At 38.1% G+C, this 24,487-nt stretch overlaps 1 protein-coding gene across 1 annotated transcript in view; it reads right to left on the reverse strand.

Annotated features, from left to right (window-relative positions):
• Nucleotides 1-24,487, reverse strand: part of CDH18 (cadherin 18, type 2) — a 173,665-nt gene that overhangs the window by 133,923 nt on the left and 15,255 nt on the right. The gene's annotated exons all lie outside the window — the stretch shown is intronic.

The raw sequence follows: 24,487 nt of genomic DNA on the forward strand, positions 1-24,487 counted from the left end.
TAACCTTGTGTATTAAGAGATAACACGAAACAGCTAACTTGACTTTAAAGAATTACCTCTTAGATTAAAAATTAACATGTTCTCTGAGAAGGATGGATGATTTTTTCATAGATTGAGAAGCTTTGTGGTTTTTTTCTTTAAAATTACTTTGAGAACGGAATGTATTTATTGAGGTGCACAATGAGAACAAAGTGATAATGCAGAAACGAATGCAGCCTTAGGTATTGTGCAGTTATAGTGTGATGTTAAATCAGGAGGGAAACTTTCTAATTTTAAGAACTCACTCATTCTTATCCCACTGTCCTGACTATCTCTCAATATCTGCAAGGTGGCATTACTCAGTTTCTGCATGGAATCTGAGGAAAAGGAGTAAGCATATGGGGGTTGGTGGCATTTTTCATCTTGTGCATTAACTCTATGAAATTATGGTGTCACATATAATTTATATCTTGTCCTGTAGGGGCAGCTGGGAGGGGGAAGTCTAATAAAATTGAGATTGTCAGCTCATATAAACTTCAGTGTAACTTCAGTCAATGCACCATATACTTATTTGAGCCACAAGAAGATCTGACCGAACAACCAAAAAAAAACCCAACTGGGTCACCACTGTGGACCCACTTATTTTTATTTTGAAAATGTAAGAAAGAAAAAAGCCGAAAAAGGGTCTGTTTGCTTGGCTTTGCCTTTATAGGACACCAGGACAATCTCACACCTTTCCTTTAGAGCAGTGATGGGCAAAATCCTGGTTACTTCTTTTCTTATCCTCAGAATAATACAGTATTATATTAACAAAGGAATAATTCACTCAATGTAAAATGCCAAGGACCCAAACTTCCTATGAAGTCAAAATGTTCTCTGAAGTGATTTATTCCTAAAACCAAGAATAGTAGGTATTCCGGTATTCTAATTTTCCAGAAACAATCAGAATTGTTTTTCCTCTTGCTGCAGATTCCTTTTTTGATAAAATGATTCCTAAGTGTTAATGTTTGCAAATGTTAACATTTGCCTCAGAAAGACTGTCTTGAATTTATGGGAAAAAAAACCAAAACAACAAACCAACAAGAAACCCAGGAGAAAGTTCTTATGCCCAGGAAAATGACAAATTTGCTGAGTTTATGAAGCTATGAGGAACTCAAGTTAAAACCATCCCAAACTGAAAAAGATCAGAAGAATCTCCATCCTCATTCTCTCCTGTTAACTCTGCATGCATATATGTAAAAGCTTCTTCAGGTATACCACAAAGAGATCCCAGCAAAAATCACTGTACTCATAACTAGGATTATGAAATTATGAACCAATTAAGAAATTGATTACATAGATAGGTAAGAAACCAATGGAATAAAGAACAGCTGTAGAATTTAAGAAGTAAGCTTTCTTCAAAAAACCCAAATATTAACATAGACATGGCATTCTAATACCATGCTGCAGAAAGAGACATTCAGAAATTCACTGTGATAGCACAAAATGCATGGAACATTCAGAAAAAATAATAACATTTGACATTTTTTGTTGTGAAGAAACAACTATTTGTACTTGTCATCAGTGAAGAAAATCCAGTTACATTTTGAGTCAGAGGGCTTTTACATCTAACAACTAAAAAAGTTAAGAAACACAAAAGATTCTCAGCTGACTGCCCGGCCAACAAATTATATGTTATTCCTGCTAAACATCATGTTACCCAAGACACTTCAATTAATAAATGCAGGCAGGAATATCATTAGAAGAAAATTATCTGGTAATAAACACTGAAAGCCTTCAATTTGCAACCGGGTCTTTTACACTGCAGTTGTAAGGCAAGAACTGAAAACGAGAAAGCTGAGAAGTTCCTGCTTCCCTACTCCCTGATATTTATTATATTGTTTTAAATATAACACTTCAATTTATGCTTTTTAATTTCTAACACTGAATTTTAAATTCACATAGGAGGATTTTGCATAGCACTTCTACTGCATAACAAAAGGGTCTTTCCTTTGTCAGTTGGTTTACATTTCGTTTTTTCTGTAAAGTAAAGATTAAGTAACAGTTTTTGTTCTTTAATACTTCCATCTCAGTACAAATTGGCCTAAGTAGAAAAATATCAAGGCTTCTCTCAAATGTTTATTTGCAATATGTGTTTTGCTGAAGAGAGCCCCTGGGAATCCCTGCTTAAGACAATGCCTACCAGATTAATGAAAGATTCATGTCCCTGAGCATGGTGCGTTTCTTTCTTTTCCCTGCGTACTATGAAATCATCTCCACAACAGGTGGTTTATTCCATAAAAGCATTCCTAAGTTGAATAAAGGTGATTCACCACTTAGGTTACAAATACATGGTTTGGGAGACTGTATTTCTGCAGCTGCGTCTGTAACGATTTATAAAAACAGCAAGGGAGCAAAATCTAGCTGGACAATAGTGGACTTTCTCTACTTGGGACTGCTGTAACTATTTCTCTTTCAGATTAATTTGACAAAGAAGGAGATGCCACTAAGCAATGCAGATTCAAGCCAACCCATGTTCTGTTCATCAGTTCAGACCTAACTTGTGTGGCCTGGGGATGTCATCTCAACCCAGATCCCTAGAAAGGGTGTGGATATTTCATGTCAATGAGATGCCACCGCCTCTGCCAACAACTAGTGTAAGATGAGACACTCACATGCTGTAGTAATGTGAATAAATAGCTTAGATAAACACAAAATGCGGTGTTATTTTTTCCCCTACTGTGCCAGTCAGGGACAGAAAGTTGGAACATTGTGGGAGTCTCTTAATTTAAAAAGAAATACAAATGCATGACAAACTGAAACATGATTACTCATAATGTTGAGATGAGCATTGAAAAGAAATACAAGGAAAATATGCCAAACGTTAGAACACAGCTTTTGGATTTCTGTACTAGAGGTTTTAACTATGACTATGAAAACATTACTGAAAACGTCTTTCAGGAGGTCTTAGTTTCTGACAGTCCCACCTCATCTAATGATTATATATTGATCTGTGATACTAATGTTTTAACTGCTACTTAAAGAAGCTTCTTTTTTTTCCTTCTTAAATTGTTTCAAGTTGCTTCTCTAAGCAATGTCACCTTAGACCCCAAACCCTATTTTAAAAATAACTTTGCAGACCAATACTTTGCTTAGTTAACCACTAGAGAATAACACAGCTTGCACTTACCACTTAGCCCTCCCTAGCTCCCCAGTGGTCCCCCAACCCTGCCCACGGCTCAGGACCTCATTGCAGCCTCCGCAGGGCCACCAGCCCCTGCTCCAGCGACGCTGCAGTGGGGCCGGTATCCAGCTCCCCAGAGCCCTGCCCTGCATGCCCATAGGCCCCACTGAGCCAGGCCCACCTGAGGGATCACGTCCTGTCCCCAGCCTCAGCCTGTCCCCATCCTCAGGGAGCTGCCCAATGCCCGGGGCTGGGGCTGCCCCAGTGGCTCCTTCCTGCCCTGCTCCTGGCTGGCCCTGCCGTGACCCACCTGGGGGAGTCCCCAGTGCCCCAGCCCCAGGGATCTGCCCAACTCTGCTGCTCCCTGATGGCACCATCTCTGATCCCCCCAACTTCCAGCCAGTGAAGGTTTCTGAACTCCTTGTGCAAATGCGGTTTCTATCCTAAGTGTTGGGCTGGCTTCTGAAAACATTATTTATCACTGCTGATTTAGTTATGCTCCTAACAAGAACATATCTGTTAAATATTCTGAATCTGTCCACAACCAGAAGCTGCCAGAAAGTATTTAATTTTCATCCCCTGTTGGGCATTATTCCTGTCTTTATTTCTCTGAATTTTTAGGGCAAGAAGAAACTGAAAATAACAGCTGAAGAGCATATCTGGAATGTCACCTTTATCAACCCAGTGGGCTCCACTTCTTGACATTTTTAATAACAGGTTGGATTCAGGATGATTTATGACGGTTCCTCAATCTTTAACTAGCCTATATCAGTAGCATATGACCGATTTAGCAGAATAGCAACCAAGGTGTCCTTGTTTTGCTAAGACTTAAACATTTTTCTTCTATCAGTCTATTTAAGCGCTTAACTTTCTTGTAGTTTTCCTGCACATACTGCAGAAGGGCTACGTTACCCAAAGGTAATTTGAAGAGGTATACTAAACTTTTCAGTTAATGAGTTTCCTTTACATTCTTACATTAATTTTGATACTACGAGTCTTGAAATACTTATAATTTTATGCACCAGAATATGAACTGCTGTAAAATGAATGCACAGATTGTAGGTTTATTGCCCAGCTAATACTGTATTGTAACTGCTAGTAACTCCAAAGTGATCAGGTGGCTAAAACCTAATTGCAAAACCAAATGGTCAGGTGGCTACCGCTTAGCTAACGGCCTTATTCACTACACTTCATCTTCATACGTCTTTCACTTAACTAATGCTTAGCCACATCATACATCCAAACATTTAAGCATACATCCTTGTCAAAAGTCAAGCAAATGACCACAAATAGGCAGAAACTACCAAACAGTATAGAAGCAGGGACAAATGGGAAAGCAGCACATCATTAAGTACTACAAAACCAATAAAAAAAAAGAGGAAGGAGCCAACACCCCGCTCCTGCTAGGAATGTGGGATGCTTACATCTCTCAGTGATTGCCACGCTCCCCTGTGCTTGCCTAAGGAAGATAGATAAGTTGTGACCAGGAAACCATGAACGACCAGAAGAACGACAAAGAAGCCTGGATAAGAAGGGCAGTTATAAAGTAGAAGAGTTGTCTATTAGTGATTGAATTGTGCGAGTGGTTCCCCCTGTTTGCTTTAACTGAAAAATATGGATTCTTGGTGTGTTGTGTGGGCTGCATTTTAAGGGGACTAGTAATGTCTTTTACAGTATTTTAATTGGACTACCAGTAAATTCTTAAATCTGGATATAAGATACATGCTGTTCTGTTGAAAACAAAATTTTATTAAGAGATTCCTATACATGTGCTAAATTCAAATCTGAAGCTGATTTGAAAAAATCAAGAACTGTTGCACTAACCTAATGAACTTAATCAGAGTAGAAGTGGTTATGTACATATAAACTTAAATTATTTTTAAATAACTGCATAGAATTAACTTAGAACTTATTGTTGACAAATTATAAGCAATAAAAATAATATGCACAGAATTCCAAAAGCAAAACCTGAGTTCTGGTAGTGACATCACCATTCTATCTTTTGAATAAAGTATTGACTTTTGTTTGCGGACCAGCACGTTTTTTCAAGTAGAGCAGCAGAACCTCCTCTTCTCAATTCTGTTGTCATTGCCAATCAGTTTAACCAAACAAGAGGGCGCCAGCACAACACTACCACAGCAAAGTCTACCAATGTGTGCCCAACCTAGAGTAATGACAAAATTATTCCCAAACAACATGAACCATGAGCTTTAGTAAAGCATAGGAGAATATGTTAAAAAAGAATGCACACATGTTACTTCACTTTTGTTACACAGAACTATTTAATGCTTCACTAAAAACATTAAAAGGTAGATATGTATAAAGAATTAACAGTAGAACACTAAAACACTGAGTGCAAAATATTTTAGACTTCTCTCTAATAAGAACTGCAATCATGTTGACTTCCTTTGATGTTTATGTAGACACAACATGTAATTTAAAAGAAATGATACAATCACTTAGCAGTAGTAAAAACCGCATATAATATTATTCTGAATGGTGCACACTGCAAAATCCAAGTCTAGCTGATACTACCAAAATGTTCATTGTGCCTATGCAGTTACGGCATCCTCAGATTTGCCGCAGACTTGCTTCCTTTGGGCTGAGCTATAAAATATGTTTTAATGAAATATACTGCTCTGGGCAATGTCACACCTTTTGATGGAATTCTCAGAGGGAATCATTAGCCCAGGAGATAACTGTGTTATCCATAGCAGTGCCCACAAATCGAGAAGAAGCTATTTCACACCCTTGTCAAGCAGAGGAAGAAAATACAGAATTGCAATTGCCTCCATCTGCTGAATGGGTTTTCTGAGATAGAAAAAAATAATTGGATTGCAATCATCCAGGAAAAACACAACTGAAACAGTATTAACTTCATAGTATAACACTACAGCATGCAAACATCTGTTCTTGCAAGATGTGCTTATCTGAAGTCCACTCCTTTGCTGATGCTTTTGGGGAGACTAGGTAATGGCAGACGTAAGCAGGTGCATAAGCAATCACATCTGAAATAGCATCAGGTGTACTAAAGCTGATACAAGTGGTCAACATTAGCTCCTATTTTCTACAAAAGGACTCCAGTGAATGTCAAGAAAAATAGAAAATGGAAACCTAAACCAACACAATAAACATTTATGTAAAAAACTGTTGTTTTCTTTTCAAAGAACACTATATATTTTCAAGACAAATAGAATCCAAAATTGTACTTTCAGTGTACTATGTGTCTAAATCGATACAGAAGAAAAATACTTCCACTCTGCTGAAGTTTTCATCTGAACTCTCTTCACAGCAGTAAGCTTTCATTTCAGACACCTTTTATTTGGGCAAGTGCTATGATGAGCATAGAAACTACTATTTTTTCAAGAAACTAAGATTTAGAAAGCATATTTGTTTTACAGATTTTAAAGAGCTGGACAGTCATCCTGTTGCAGAACATGCTAACCAAAGTTATCTAAAACTATAATTATGTAAATATACTTGCTTGCAGATCCCAGAGCTAAATGACTATAGGTCATTGAACCATTACTCTAAAACATGTCTGAAATTAAGTTGGTCTTTTTGTTTGTGTCTTACTTGAAAAAGTATTATTTTTAAACAGTAAACAAAACGACTTCTCATTCCTCAGTACTCTCTATAGCCAGAAGAGTTGTTTCAGAGTGGAAGCACACCACCTTTAACCCATGATATGCTCATCTACAGTGATACTTATGCAGAATGGCCATGAGATATTAGTGTAAGATAAGTGCTTGACTGTAATATCACAAGGGGAAAGGGATAAAACCAGGCTCACTAGAGATAAGCCTGGGGTGACATGCCAATATTTGAGGGACGGTGTGCTAGTGAGGTCCTTTGGATATCTCAGTGGAGGTAGGGGATGGAGATCCATGCAGCAGCAAAGACACAAGGGTTATTGATGTGTTAGAAACCATGGAAGCACCTGACAATCGTCACGTAGGAATTAGGGCTTCTCCCTGAAAAGAGGTGGTGGGATCAATAGCCCAACTGAAGTGCATCTACACCAACACACACAGCATAGGAAACAAACATGAGGAGCTGGAAGCCGTTATGCAGCTGGAAAACTATGATATAGTTGCCATCATGGAAACACAGTGGGATGACTCGCACAACTGGAGTGCTGCAATGGATGGCTATAAAATCTTCAGAAGGGACAGGCAAGGAAGGAGAGGCAGTGGGGTAGTCCTGTATATCAGGGAGTGTTTTGACTGTCTAAAGCTTAATGATGGTGATGACAGGGTTGATTGTTTATGGGTAAGAATCAGGGGGTAGGCCAACAAGCCAGATATGATGGTGGGAGTCTGCTGTAGACTGCGGAACCAGGATGAAGAGGCAGACAAAATATGCTATAAGCAACTGGGAGAAGTCTCACAATCCCTAGCCCTTATTTTCATGGGGGACTTCAACTTACCAGATGTCTGCTGTAAATACAATACAGCAGAGAGGAAGCAGTCTAGGAGGTTCCTGGAGTGTGTGGAAGATAACTTCCTGAAACAGTTGGTGAGGGAGCCAACTAGGGAAGGTGCCTTGCTGGACCTGTTGCTTCTGAGCAGAGAAGGAACAGTGGGTGATGTGACAGCTGGAGGCCATCTTGGGCACAGAGATCATGAAATGACAGTTTTTGATTCTTGGAGAAGTAGAGGGAGGTTAGCAGAACTGCTACCTTGGACCTCCAGAGGTCAGACTTTGTGCTCTTTAGGAGCCTGGTTGACAGAGTCCCTCAGGAGGCAGTGCTGAAAGGCAAATCTATGGGGCCAGATAGGATCCACCCGAGGGAGCTGGCCAAAGTACTCGCCAACCCACTTTCCATCATTTATCAGCAGTCCTGTCTTACCGGGGAGGTCAAAATTAACTGGAAGTTAGAAAATGTGATGCCCTTCTAGAAGAAGTTCCCAAAGGAGAATCAGAGGAACTACAGGCCTGTCAGTCTGACCTCAGTGCCGGGGAAGGTTATGGAGCAGATCATCTTGAGTGCCATCATGGAGTACATACAAGACAACCAGGTCATCAGGCCCAGTCAGAACGGGTTTATGAATGGTAGGTCCTGCTTGACTAACCTGATCTCCTTCTAGGACAAGGCTGCCCGCTTAGCAGATGACAGAAAGGCTATGGACGTTGTCTACCTAGATTTTAGTAAAGTCTTGACAGCTGTTTCCCACAGCACTCTCCGGTATAAACTGGCTGCTCCTGCCTTAGACAGGCATACTCTTCCCTGGCTGAAAAAATGACTGGATTGCCGGGCCCAAGAGTTTTGGTGAATGGAGGAAAATCCAGTTGGCGGCTGGTCACAAGTGGTGTTCTCCAGGACTCAATATTGGAGCCAGTTCTGTTTAATATCTTTATCAATGATCTGGACAAGGGGATCGAGTGCACCCTCAGTAAGTTGCAGGCGACACCAAGTTGGGTGGGAGCGGTGATATGCTTGAGGGTAGGAAGGCTCCACAAAGGGATCTGAACAGGCTGGATCAATGGGCCGAGGACAATTTTATGAGACTCAACAAGGCCAAGTCCTGCACTTGAGTCACAACAACCCCATGAAACACTACAGGCTTTGGGAAGAGTGACGGGGAAGGTGACCCACGGCCAAGAAGGCCAACAGCATCCTGGCTTGTGTCAGAAATAGTGTGGCCAGTAGGACTAGGGAAGTGATTGTCCCCCTGTACTCAGCACTAGTGACGCCTCACCTTGAATACTGTGTTCAGTTTTGGGCCACTCACTACAAGAAAGACATTGAGGTGCTGGAGGGTGTCCAAAGAAGGGCAACAAAGCTGGTAAAAAGTTTAGAGCCCAAGTCTTATGAGGAGTGGCTGAGGGAACTGGGGTTGTTTTGTGTGGAGAAAAGGAGACTTAGGGGAGACCTTATTGCTCTTTACAATTACCCCAAAGGAGGTTGTAGCATGGTGGGTGTCAGTCTCTTCTCCCAAGTAACAAGTGATAGGACAAGAGGAAATGGCCTCAAGTTGCACCAGGGGAAGTTTATGTTGGATATTAGGAAAAAATTATTCACTGAAATGGTTGTCAAGCATTGGAAGTGGAGAAAAGGAGACTTAGGGGAGACCTTATTGCTCTTTACAATTACCCCAAAGGAGGTTGTAGCATGGTGGGTGTCAGTCTCTTCTCCCAAGTAACAAGTGATAGGACAAGAGGAAATGGCCTCAAGTTGCACCAGGGGAAGTTTATGTTGGATATTAGGAAAAAATTATTCACTGAAATGGTTGTCAAGCATTGGAAGAGGCTGGCCAGGGGAGGGGGTGAATCACCATCCCTGGAGGGATTTAAAAGATGGGTAGACGTGGTTCTTAGGGGCATTGTTTAGTGGTGGACTTGGCAGTGCTAAGTTAATGGTTGGACCTCATGATCATAAAGGTCTTTTCCGACCAAAACGATTCTATATCGCCTTCACTTCTGACTAAGTAAGGAAAATCATAAAAGGTCTCAGTTACAGAACTTCTACTTTTTTAGATCTCGCAATCTACTTTGAGGGCAAGCATTATTATCTGTCTTTCAAAGAGGAGCAATCTGAGTTCCTGTCTGATCATGTCACAGACTTGAACTACAAAATTTATCCAGAAATAAGAAAACAATTCAGATTTTAAAAGCCCCAAACCAGTATATCCAGCTGTGATATCCTTAGACAATGCTGAACTTTGCAATTCCCAGAGAAAGTGGGAAGGGATGGATTTCTGAAGCCGTTAAAAAATTATTCCTGGACATCTATAGGATTTTAGAACATTTAAAAACTCATCTTTTCCATGCTATCAGAAAAACAGCATTAATAAGAAGAAAAAGAAAAAGTAAATTAAACTATGAGAGATGAAAATTAGATTCTGAATTAATGCCTCACTGTTCCATTCAGCCAAATAATTCTCAAGATCTAGGACAGATTTCTGCTAGATTTGTTAGTACGGTAGCCAAAAGTCTGGCTTCAATAGGTATGAACAAGTAATCAGTGCATGTGTCGATGTTATATTACTTCATAGCATTCTGCTCTGGCAATATATGACTCCTCTCTCCCCTTTGATGTCATATGTAACTAAGCCATGCAGAAAACTCTTTCATGCTCTCTAGACAAATTTATTAAATTGAGTGGCCTTCAGTTTTCAGCATCTCCTCACAATCACTGTCACCAAAAACTCACTTTACAATCAATAAATCTGTAATTGTGGTAATAACTTAGATTTCTAGATTGATGTAGAAGGACCATAAACATTACTAAGTTTGAATCCAAATGCTTTGCTGATGCACTGTTACTAAAAGAAGCCCTGACCATGTTACATCACCACTGGAAGAAAAATGTTTTGTTTCAGTTTGTTGTTATGAAATTACAATAAGGAGGTGCTATGCCAGTATAAAGTACTTCTAAAAATCTTGCCTTTCCTATAAATGGCCACAAGCATACAACAAGTGTGCTTCAGTTCATTACTATTGTCTGGCACAGGCCTTCCAAACTTCTAATTTACTTAGATTGCTAAGACACTGCTACGTTTGTAAATGCCTTACTCTTCAGCTACACAGCCACAGAGGCATTAAACCTCAAAGATGGAAAAAGTAGTCCTAGATACCAATATCATAACTTGCATTATCTGGAGAAGCAAGCCCATTTTCATACGAAAAAATGTTTGCTTCGGACATTGAAAAGGTCAAGGTCAGGAAAATGGTAAGTGCACATACTCTCTGAAAACACCAAAATATGCAAGAGTTTGGGGCTTGGAACTTCACTGAAGCAGTGAAAAGCTATTCCTCTCTGGAAAATATTGCACATTTGAGACAACGATGGAGTAAAGACACAGCTTTTATTTCCCTGCACTGTTTCTGCAGACTTTCTACATATGCTCTTGACCTTCATTTCTGGTGCTTGCTCAGTCAAGCTACTCTCATTGCAGGTTTATTTTTGGGGGTTTTTTATAGGCACAAAGAGAGAATAAAACTCTGCTTTTCCTTTCCATATGCAATACAGAGGGAAAAACAGGGTACATATCCATTGTAACAGGGTCTTCCAAAAAAGAAATAGATATCTGCCCTTACCAAACAGTAACACCAACCTAAGGATTACTGCAGATTTTTCCAAACGAGAAAGAACTATTAGTTCTCTAAAACCCTGATCAATGAATTCCACATTATGTGTGATCTCCACGTATATAGCTTCTCCCGCTATTAACAGGAGCGATAAAAATAGCTCACTGGAGCACAGAGCAGTAAGTGTAATATTACTCAAACTCTTATGAAAAGTATGATTTATTTGTTTGCTTGTTTGTCTGACAGTGCTACAGCAAATGCTGTTTACTCTATGAAAAATCTTACGATAGCGTATTCATTTTTAAGCTCTGGAAAAAAACCTCTGCAGTGTACACATGTGATATTCTAAATTACTTCTTTCTCCTTTGCTCTTCCTAAATAATATTGTGAAGATAAAAATAAATGTGTGACTTTCTAATGTAGTATTTGTGAGCCATGTAAAATCAACAACGGAAAATTTTATGTTAGGGACTTGATTACTTACTCAATTAGATTCTGATTAGGGGAAAAAAAATTTATATGGAAAAGTTCAAGGAGAGATAATTAATTTACCAGCTTCCTTTTATCCCATCCTTCCAAAAATCTTTCACACATTTTTGGTTTTGATGTCTTTGAAGCTAATTTGCTGAGAAATTTATAAGACTGTGGAAAGAAAACAGGTTAGCTACTGTCCAATGGCTTCTATTTCAGGTGAAAAAGTTGTTTCATTCTGAAGAAACTGAAAAGAACACACTACCACGCATTATCAAGAACTGCAGAGATCATTGTTTCAAAGGGATTTAATCTCCGTATTTTTGTGAGCTCCTTATCAACTCATGTTAATGCACTTTTCCAGGTAAAACAAATGCATGTTTTCATTACTGAGGGTTTTTTTGGTCCTTTTATTCGCTAAGAGTTCTTTGTTATATACTTCTCTAGATATTAGAAAGTGGTATGACAATATTGAATATCAGAATATTGATTTATTGGAGTATTGATTCACTGCTTCAATGGTACTTAACATTTCAAGGCACATTTTTGCTTTTGTATCTGGAATGTCATTTCACCTCTTATATGTGGCCTACAGCTTCTCTTCTTGTTGGGTGGAACTTGGATTTGTAAAAGAATTGCTTCTGTATAGAGTTTCCATTGTACATCTCACAAGTGATCACTCTTCTTCTCTGTCTCCCTTCGAAAAGAATACGATTTTTTTTCCTATCACAGACACTTTTCTTCTTCCTATAATGCAGTACTCTTACTGTCCACAAGAAGCAAAAAGTACTACATGACACAGGAAAAGAGCCCCACATCATCATGATGAGGAAAGGTTTCCAGAAATTTCTTTAAAAGATCACTAGTGGCTCACTATTGACGAGAAGCTCAGCATAAGCTGGCAATGTGCAATCGCAGCTCAGAAGGCCAACCGTATCCTGGGCTGCATCAAAAGAACTATGGCCAGCAGGTCAAGGGAGGTGATTCTGCCCCTCTACTCCACTCTCGTGAGACCCCACCTGGAGTACTGCATCCAGCTCTGGGGGGCCCCTAACATAAGAACATGGACCTGTTGGAGCAGATCCAGAGGAGGGCCACAAAGATGGTCAGAGGGCTGGAGCGCCTCTCCTATGAGGAGAGGCTGAGAGACCTGGGGCTGTTCAGCCTGGAGAAGAGAAGGCTCCAGGGAGATCTTATAGCGGCCTTCCAGTACCTAAAGGGGCCTACAGGAGAGCTGGGGAAGGACTTTTTACTAGGGCATGTAGTGATAGGACGAGGGGGAATGGCTTTAAACTGGAAGAGGGCAGGTTTAGATTAAACATTAGGAAGATATTGTTCACTTTGAGGGTGGTGAGGCACTGGAACAGGTTGCCCAGAGAGGTTGTTGAGGCCCCATCCCTGGAGGTGTTCAAGGCCAGGCTGGACGTGGCCTTGGGCAACCTGGTCTAGTGGGAGGTGTCTCTGTCTACGGCAGGGGGGTTGGAACTCGATGATCTTCAAGGTCCTTTCCAAACTAAACTATTCTATCATTCTATGATAAAATCTGGTGATAACAGACAATGCCAACTATTTTAATTTCAACATCTTTGTTGGGTAAGGCAGAAGATACATGTTCACAGCGGAAGCTTATCACTAGCCCCCTCCACAGATGTAAGTCATGTAATAACTGCAATAAAAAAGCGACAAAGTGGTCATGACTGTTAAAATGATGTCTATGCTTTTACAAGTAGAAATAAAGAAATGGGAACATATAAACCCCCAGTGAATGGGAATGTAAACAACTGTCCTTAACTTTAGCATCCTTTTTATGACCTGTTACAAAAGCTTTTTGGATTTCCTGTGGATATAAACTGGGGGATTTCAAGAACCTTTTTTAGTGTATTTCCGTACTTAACACATGGGTTATCAAAAAACTAGTATAGTTTGAAACCTCAAGATCTTTTAACCACATAATTCTTACCAATAAGCACTTTTTTTTTTTTTTTCAAAGGGATAGCACGCTGCTGCTTCTGTATTCTTCCTAGAGTTATCATGTCCATAAACATCTATACTGCCACCACTGCAAGGCTTTGATTGTGAGACCGAATAAAGCCCTCATTATCTACATTTGATTCAGTACAACTTCTGGACAAGTAAAACACAAGTTCTGAAAAATGTTTACAAACCAATTTTATATCACAATTTATGACTAACTGGCATTCTGATTTAACAGCATTCCTATAGAGGCCTTTTGCAACATGTAATCTTTTGCTACTTTTTTCACCTGACAATGTAATTGCAAGTCCTGCATGATATCTTTTCAGCACAGTACAGAGCATTTCCAACCTTTCACGGACAGCAACCATTCTTGATTGTGACTGACAACACACATTTTAACAATGAGGAAAAGTAATGATGCTGGACTTTTGAAATAGGAACCAAAAAGACCAAGCCCTCCAAATTTCCAGAAACCCATATTTAGATTCCAAATACGCTTAATTGTTCCTGCATTGAATCCATGAAATGTCTGTTTCTAAAAGCAGCTGCGGTATATTTTTGTATAACGGGATATACAAGAAGAATCTATGACCATGAATCAGGTATCTGCAGATGAAATTTTAATGTAAAATTGTCTAACATTTGATAGTCTAATACTTCTAAGCAATAATTTTTACATTTATATTATCCCGTATGTTAAAAAACATGGAAAGTGTGCTGAAGAATTTATCTTACATAGCTTTAGATATACAGATATTTAAAAATTAAATAAAAGCTTCTCCTCAAAGTTTCTCACTGAAAAAATATTTGTGTTCTTTTCTGCCCATTGTAAAGTCAAGTATGTTTGATACTTGAACTTGTTTTCATTTGTCTGCAGGATAAACATATCCTGACCATGGAATTATCTTGAATTTAGCACAGGAAAAAGCTAGTTGAGAACTACTTTCTTCCACAGTTAGCCTTTGATGGTGTTTAACAGAAAGTATTTCAATAAAGCAAGTCAGAGGCTCATCAATTTACTAAAACAAATATATTCTGCATGTTACATTTAGCACAAAATTTATGTTTCTTATTAAAGACTGTCCTATATTCATCACCATCTAATTCCAATAGGGAACAATAATTGTTCTCCTTCTGTACATGTAAGGAATCTCAGACACACTATTCCATTCACTGCTATCACTTATTAAAATAAGTGATAAAAAAAAAGTCTGTTAAAATTTGACCTTTCTCCAGAACCAGTATTCCAAGTACATTAAACGCCATAAACAACCGATTCACACTTTGAGGCAATATGTTTGTTATGTGTATGCTGACACATCAATACACATGTCATTTATCATGAACATTTCATTGATTTTTCTTCCCAGAGACTCTCTGACAACTTCTCCCCTCTCAAAAAAATGTTCAGGCAGAATAGGATTACAACCTCTAAAGCCATTGGCTGCCAAGAAATGGTTAGGTGCAAATGATGTTTTAAAAGAGAATGTGTAAAATGATAGGGGAATTAATATAAAAACAGTTCGTTTGAGGAAGTAATGAAATGACCAATAATATATCTATCAATAATTTTCTTGCCAGCAGTACAAGGAGGTGTCAACACAGAGTACCTATAGTCTCCTTTGGAAGTACAGTTCATTCATTAACACATTTTCTATAACAGACTGTGCCCTTTACATTTAAGGAACCCAGGAGGAAGTGCCCATATGGCCTAGCAGAAGACCCGGGGGTCTGATTCTGATCTTCCAGTGTCTTTTTTTGAATCTAATTTAAGTAATACTAGGAAGTTCAAAAATGTTTATTCTTTTTCAGGGAAAAATAGAAACATGTAGCTTGGTACTTCAAACACTCACTGAATATAAGCTTTCACTCAGTCATCCGAAAGTGAGTAAATATTACTCATGTTACTAAAATCGGATTTATTCTATATAAGGAATAATCTTGTAGGTTACTATGTTCACTAGTGCAGTATAGCCGTAACAGCAGAATTCACAGCAACAAAGCAGACTGCTAGTTAGGCAGCAGAAATAAAAATTTTGATAAGAGCTCAACTATTTTTTTGATAATTTTTAATATTATTCAATCAGCTGGAAATATGTACCTTCTGACCCTAACAATTTTGTACCATCAGAACTAAAGAAAACTGAGACAAATGTTGGAAATGTAGTAAATCTAATATTCACTAAAGGTGTGCTCAAGAAAACTCTGGAGAGAAACTGAAATGCCTCCTGCTTCCCACTCCTTTTGTTACTAAAAATTAAATCTTTTTTCAGGCACAAATCCACACCATGGAGAATTTCCTGTGTGCATGAGGAGCAAACCTACAGAATAAGTATTCAGCATCACAAGTGCTGATGGGAGCAGTTAAAGAAGAAAGATTGCACCAAAGCTATTCCTCTGAAAATATCAGCGAGACACATTTTGTCTTTCATAAGAACGATAAATTCCTGAATTGACCTAACTCATAGTAAAAAAAAATAATCTACTTTCTGAAGAACAGGCACTAATAATTTCCAATAGAGTGTGGTAACACTAGCACTGAACCAGTTTTGTTTTATTTTAGAGTGACTTTTGATCTGGCTCACAACCACTTCCAAAAGAAGCCATATTAAAAATGCTGCAGATGTCTTTTATCCCTTGCTGTAATTTGCAGGAAATATGCTTCAAAATTTTTAAGTTTCTAACTTTCATTATTTGATGCCTGACTTCCTACAGATGCATAAAATTAGAAAAAGGGAAAGAACAGTGTATGTTAAATATGTTTGGTTTTATTTAGTCATCAAATAGTTGCCTCTTTTCTAAAAAACAACCAAAAAAACCCAACCCAAAACAAACAAAAAAACCCCCAAAACATACTAAGTATTTATCCTTACAGATATCCTGTGGTCTGAATTCTACAGGTCCTTATGCTTTACACAAGGGAGAAGTATTTATTTCTTTGGAGTGGGTTCACAATTGCTGCTTATCACTTTCATTGACGCTTCTCCTTTCTTTTGAATTATGAAGAACATGAAGGAAATCCCACTGATGTGAGTGGACTTTGGGTCATGCCGTTAATTGTTTCAATAACAAACAGTAATTTCAAAGATGTTTTCTTTGATTTATAACGTACATTAAATATTTTATATATCTATATAAAAAATGCCTGACAAGATATAAATCTTAAAATAAAGCTAGGTAACACGATAGAGGGAGAAAACTGTAATTTCAGACCTCAGATCTTCAGAACTGAAGAGGAAGGGGACAAAAAAAAAAATAGGGAGTGGGTGGAATAATCTCATATATCTGCAGTTAGATGACCTTGAAAAGAGCACCAAATTACTTCATTCTTTGATTATATTTTCAAAAATACGGTCGTTTCACTGCCTCTGAAGTATTTTGCAATCACGTTGACATGGTGTCACGTATGCAATGTTTTGACGTGTCAAAATAGCACTACTCAAATACCATTAAAGTAATGGCAAGCTATCTGGATACAGATATTAAAAAAATAGAGTTGTTGTCTCTTCAGACCCAGGACTAAATTCAAACTGAATGAAAAAGGAACAAAAGGAGATAATGTGTCCTATTCTGAGGATGAAGGCCTACTGAGCTAACAAATGATAATCCAGCTGTCAGCAACATCTGCAGACATCGTGTAGCTAAAATACTACTTAGGCACTAAGTAGTACAAGTCTCCATAATGTTAATTCACACCAGGTCACAAATGGCAGGATAAGATGGTTCTCTAACCATTATATGGCTATTATCTTATTAATTGCCTGTTCGGGCCCAGCTGTCTGCGTAAGCAAGTTCAGGGCCGGAGCAGTGACCCCTCAACCAAGCTGAATTCTGAGCTGCAGAGTACTGGGTGGTACGGGAGATTGAAGGAAAAAGTTATCTGAAGTGAAGAGTTCAGACAGAGTTCTCAAAGTGGAATTGCCTTTTATTTCTCCCCACACACCCCCCCGCAGAACTGCAGGTGGTTTGTTGTATCGAACCTTTACTCCAAAAAGACAGAAGTCCCACTCATCTGCTCAGGATATCACATTGCCATCTGATTAAACTCTCCCCTTAAGTCCTTCAGGCTATCTTACATCCCTCTGTTTTTCAAAAACTGCCATCATGCCTTTTCACTTTCTTTTGGTTTTCCCTCCTTAACCCTGTGTTCTCCTACTCATCCAGGTGCGTAACACTTATCTGTTTGTATGCTCCACAATGTACTACAGTTCCTAAAAGCCCACCTCCAACTGCATTCACGTTGAATGTACTGATAAACTGTGATGTCAAGGACACATGAAAATTTAAACATCAGCCTCTGGCATTTAAAATTTTTGCTGAATGAGATAGAGAATCTTGGGAGCATCATTGGGTGCAAAACTCTGCAGTCAATAGAGGGCTACAGGAACATAAATGGCAAAAAAGTGTACACTTGCAGCAATATGTATACAAATATTCATTAATAATTATAAAACTTTATGCACTTATCACTCTTGTAGGATTAAACAGGACATCTGCTAATAGGAAAAACACCAAACCTGTTTACTTTTAGAATTAAGGTAGCTGATGTGGAATATTTGTTAAAGTAAATAATTCAAAGTTAAGGAGCTCTCATACATATACAGCACACATGCAATCTGTACCAAGTTGAAAAAGACAGCTTAGAAATACAAATATTTTAGAATACTGAACTCCCATTTTTCCCTTTTTGTTTGAACAGAGAATTAAGGCAATTTTCACAATTCTACACGTATTTCTAATGTAAAGAAGAAAGCTTCTGGCAGTCAGCTTAAAGCACATGATACGGCTGTGATAACAGCTTTGCAAAAAGACACCAAGGACACAGACATTTAGTAAAACATGAGTTTGCATGCTATTTATTTCCTCCCTGGAAGAGGTGCTTTCAGTATCATGCTGTTATTCAGAAAATTAGCATTTGAAGAGAATACTTGCTCGTGCAATTCTCAAAATGCTCAAGGACAAGTGAAGCCTTGTGAAACCAGAATTTGGTTTATGATAAAAATCCACAAAATATTTTCATAGCCCACAGTACACTGGGATTAGCAAACCTAGTTACAGATTAATTCCATTTGTGTCTTACAGCAGTAATGTTATAGCTTTACATCTGTCTGTGTAATTTTACTTCTTGCATTACACATCCCCCTCATGCTGTGTTCTGCGAGTTCTGTGATTTTTTTCTCCTCATTTAAAATAATTATTTCTCGAATTTCATTTGATCTTAAATATGTCCTTGGGGAAAAAAAAATGAAAGCCCATGAAATAGAAACAAAATACTACCTGACAAAAAACCAGCAAATTTTCTTCTAGTTAATACAGATTTTTCATACCTGCCCCTGACCAGCAGTAAGCATGCCTTACTGTATATGAATACATTAAAAAAAAAAAAAAATCAGCTAACTTTCAATTTCAGTTCCAGTATATATTCAGTAATCAGTGGAAGATTTTTGCCAAACTAGTCTGGTCTTGAAAAATATTCTTCTCACTCCTATTCTGGACAGTCCTCTCCAACAACAACAACAACAACAACAACAACAACAACAACAACAACATCATCATTCTTGTTAATATTATCCAACTGCCAACACTAGGGAGTGGAAAAACTTTTCTGTTACACTGTTAAAACAGCCTGTTAAAAATAAACTTGTTATTACAATAATATGTAAAGGTATCTTATATAACACCTTCCTCCTCCTCCCCAACCTGAAGTGCTTCCTTTAGTTGTTCACTTCTTTAGACAAAAACTTATTCTTCATGGTAGAGGAACAAATTATTTTTCATGGCTGTGCTCCCCTGCCTCATGCAAAAGAAGAAGAGAGAGGTGATATTTCAAAACCTTAACTGGTGAGGAAACTGGACTTGATTATCAGAAATACTACCGACTAACCCAAGATTAAAAATATCTTTTTTCTAATAGTCTATATAGGTGTTTTCCAAGGAGCCTCTTCATTGAAGAAGTACTTCTCTCTGCAAAAGCTGCATTGGCTCAGGGAGTCCAGAAAACAATGAACTGGGCCCTGGAAAGTCCAGCACGGACTGTACCACACCAGGGACTCTTGGGACATCTTCTGATGTCCTATGCACTTAACAATCATGCTAAACTATATGAACATTTCTAGCTAATTAGTTCTGGACATGACTTCATTTTAGTTTGTGATTATAATTACTTCCCTCCAACATCCCCAACTTGTGCGTGTAGTTTCAGGAGTTAATATACAAGTAACTCTGACATATGGAGAATCAATTTAGATTTAAAAAAAAAAAAGGGGGGACAAAAAATGAGAGCAGGTGAGAAAATGAATGAATGAATGAATGAGAGGATGCAAAAGGGTACTGATTAAGTGAGACAGAGTAGACAAAAGTTTGTTAGGAAAGGTTCAGTCACAGCTGGTCCCATAGCTGGCTACAGTTATGGAACGGACAATCTCTTGAGGTTTCTTCCTGACCTACAGTTCTGTGGCCTTTTTAAAAAGCATTTTAGCTATTCCACACATAAATCATCTCCTTCTAATCTGTGATTCTGCCTTGGTTAAGGATAGGTAAACTAGTTCAATTCTAGGAATAAATCAGACTATCATTTAAAGTTATAATTTATAAAGGGTTGAAAAAGGGTCTCGTTTTTTTTCAGGGAATCATTATTTCATGATACATCAGCAACACTTAATTTATCTTACAGACAGGAGTGCTCAAACACTACCAGGACACATTATGTTTGAGCCAAACAAAATCTGAAAAAACACAAGCATCTTGTAAGAGAAGTTGTTCTAGCTCAAATTTCTTAAAAGGTGTAAGGTTTGACAAATAACAGATTTATCCATTTTCTTATGTTTCTTGAAACATCTATTTATATTTATGTTTAGTATTTTCCCCCATAAGAATATCCTTATGTACAAAGATAATGTGTTATCATATCACTAATACTAGTATTTAGACCATTTACCATGTGTTAATGACTCTTCTTTCTTAATAATATATATAGACAGACGTAACAGGGCAATAGTTTGCTGTATTTTGCACGCATACTTAACGCACAACACAAGCTTATCAAAAGAACTTTATCACTTAGAAAACAATAGAAGTTTTTACTGAGGTGAGGCTTAATTATGGAGGAACATTTAAAGAAAAGAACATACTTTGAACTTGTAGGGATACACACTTACTTGTTATATGTGTCCTTTTATCTCTTGCCTACCATTCCAACAGGGTGGTGAGACCTCTCCAAATGCTTGGGGATCCTCACATTTAAAGGGGTTCTGTCTTTTCTCATTTTTAAGCAAAGAGAAACTTGGCACCCCTGCAGGTAATACAAACCAAAAGCTGCTTCTTTCCCCTTTTGCAGCTATCAGGCAGGACTGAAAGGAACAATGTCAATGCTCCTCGGCATCTGTACACTGACAGATACCATTAAACCAGTAATTTTTTAAAATTATTTTTAAAAGGGCAATGTTAAAACTGGGAAAGCTAATGTCACTCAGTAGGATTACTCAACTCATAGATGCTGTCGAAAATGTAACACTACTCACTCTTATTTAAGTAATTCTCCTTTCCACTGTTCCAGCAATCTGAAGATCTCAGAGAGGTTACAGTGTAATTTAAATTAGGATCATTCATTCTGATTCATAATTGCAGCTGGTAATTTAATGGCAAATAAATGGTGAAGCCAGAACTGATTTAAAGCTTCACCCTCCTTTCACAGTCATCATGCTTTCAGCTCTGGCTGTCAACCCCATCTCATCAAGTTCTCTTGCACATACTTGTGCCTTGTCTTTTCTCCCTGTTTTGGCTAATGACTCACTACTGCTCCAGACACGCTCCTTCTTGCTGTCCTGAGCTATGAGAGAACGCACTGCTTGCACTGCTCCTTACAGGAGGCTGAGACCTAACAGTATCGCTGTTGTCAGTGAAGGGAGCACCCTTCAGCAGTGCTCTCTGCTGTTCCACCTCCTGACTCCTGATTCAATCTCCCTCTGCTGCCACCCTGCCCTCAGAATACTATCCAATTCCTTAAGGCAGAACATTCCCTCCACCTTCTTTTCAAGAAAAAAATTAATAGCCAGTCTAACCCATTTTAACATGATAAGCATTTGTGAAAGCAAAGCAGGAAAAACATTAGTAAACAGTCCCAATTTAAAGACATTAACACAGAAAATAAAGTAACTCTACAGAAGATAACATTCAGATCCAATGTAAAAAAATATGTGAGAATCTGACCCATAAAAAAATATTCTTGATATCTTTGACAAAACAGGAAATAAAAAGGAACAGTGAAATATATACAAAATACAACTCTGGTCTTCTTGCTGCACATTTCTAATTAGTTTAAACAGGAAAAGAAAAACTTTTCTGCTACTATGCACATTTCTTTTTCCAGTCATACAGTTAAATTTTGAGTTGAACTGGGAATCATTTCTTCTCCCTCATCTGGAGGGTCACACATATGTACAAACAAATGACTTTGGTGCTCAATTTCCCTCCTTGTCAGGAAACTAAATTCAATATTTAAGGCCATAAATCAAGACACTCGCAATCATCTAATCAACAAACATGATTGTCAATTAATTAATCAATTAATTAATCAAGTTATATTTGTTGTACATCTCACATGCCTGATTAACCCAGCCACATAGCTTCCCAGCGTGTCCTTTGATAGGCATCCCAGCTCTAGAGAATGGTCGAGAACTGTCTCTTTGAAACTCCCAGTGGATGAATCACACAGATTCTTTCACCCATTACCTCGCCCAGGTCCTGATGCCTCCACATAACAAAAATCTATCAAACAAATGTCAACTCCAAATTTAGCTTCTGCTTGTCAGCTGAATTTCAGTAAAAACCACAAAACATCGCTGCAATACTCAGGAACCTTTCTGAGGTCAGTCAGGGTTCTGCAAAATTCCCAGAAAGTAGAAATACTGACTATGATGAAGCCCAAAGCTTCTGCAGTTTAATTTCATTTCCAGAACCACATCCAACATTTCAGATTTGCAACTGCCTTGTTTTAACTTGAAAGGCAACAAAAAAAAAAAAAAATATCTAGGCAAACCTTAGTGATCTGCAGATATGACAACTTCACAGGAATTACAAAAAGCGTTCTGCATAGCCATCAAAGACAAGTCATCCATTTTATTCTCATAGGTGAACATTTTAATTTGTTTCAAAATTCAGACACGTCTCATATAACTAATGTAAAAGCCTGAAAATATCTATATTCTTGTAAGAGGGACAGAACTGAAAAAGCTGACCCAAATTAGAAGGCTTTCAAAAGTGATGAAATATCCTGAAGGGTGACAAAACAAGTAATTTTATGCCTGAACTCTGGCTGATCTGAGTTTAATCTGTACAGACACTGTGTAGCGGCCACTTAGGTAAGTTCTTTCAACACTTTCTCTTGCTATTATAAGCTCTGTTCTGTATCTCCCATGACTTTTGATCCACACATGGTATTTTTTCCAGTGACTTACAGAAAAGAAACCAAGTTCTTCACGTGTCATCTTATAACCACAAGTGCTTCCCAACACATCTTACTATACAAAGCTGATTCATGACCCCTCCTCTGGGATATCTTCACAGACTCAAATAACAACTGGATTCTACAAGAAATTCTTCAGAGGGTGCATGAAATGAACAGCAACTAGGACAGAGACCTCAGCATACAATTATGTTGTATACGACAATTCTCCTTGATACTCTACAGACTATTTGAAAGATCTCTACAAGATCTTCAAATACAATTTAGGGAATAAATCCAATGATTTGCCATTTACATCAGCTGAGAAGCTAGTCTGTGAAATTCACATTATTGATGCATTAGAATGGTTTTCTAGGGTTGTTCAGAAACTCAGTATAACCACATAAAACTCATTAATATGTTAAAATGATATTAGATGTTATTAATTACCATATAAGATGCTACACCTACTGCCTAGTAGGCTGCAGATCTCCAACACTTTAGTGCTTATGTTCTGTTAAATCAAGACGATAGAGATACAGATTTGTCTCTCTACAATATCTGCACATAGAAGAAAACAAGCAAATGGTAGGTGCAGAGCCTTCTTTTGCACTGCATGACTACCTGTTAATTATAGCCTTCAGTACAACACTGCTTGTTGATTCCCTTGTTTTGTGTTCTTGAATTATGCCTTCAGCCTATTTGAGTAGATACTGGCAACAAGTCTGCATTTGTCTGACTTTAAAAGCATTTGCCTGTTGTGGTGCCAAGAGCCAGGAAAACTGACTGCCACTACATGTTAGAGCAAGAGGTCTGGAAAGATGCAACTCAACTGAATCTAAATTGAGGAATAAACTTATAAATTAATTATTTTTTTTTCTTTTTCCTTTTTTTTTTTTTTTTAAATGCTGGGATGGGAAGGACAGGCTTCTTGTTATGTGATCTTTGGGAACCCAGTTTACTTCCCAATGCCTCAGTTGAACTCTTCATAAAACTAAGTTTCTGAAGCATGCTGTGAAGGTGAATTAACTAGTATCTCAAGAAACTTGGGACCCCTGTAGGTAATACAAACCAAAACCATTCACAGTTTTTCTATTTTGTTTCCCATTAGCAGTTCACATAGCTGTAATACATTATGTAAGATGTGGTCTTGAAACATACATTATCTTCCTATTCAGTATGTTTCTAAATGAGAAGGGTTTGAAGAAAAGGGCATCGATCAGCTTTTGTTCAGCTTATAGTGCCCACATACTATTTAGTTCACACATTAATATGATCTTTCAACAGCCTTCACATGGAGCTCAGGTAACATGAAGATTAAATAATCTTTTAACCTCCAAAGGAGCAACATGAGGTCAGAGAGCAAGGTGGCCTTTTAGAATCATAGGTACAACACCACACAGAAAGATTAAAAGGACCAA

Source organism: Charadrius vociferus, unplaced genomic scaffold (genome assembly GCF_000708025.1).
Source record: "Charadrius vociferus isolate BGI_N301 unplaced genomic scaffold, ASM70802v2 scaffold153, whole genome shotgun sequence".
Lineage (NCBI taxonomy): Eukaryota > Metazoa > Chordata > Aves > Charadriiformes > Charadriidae > Charadrius > Charadrius vociferus.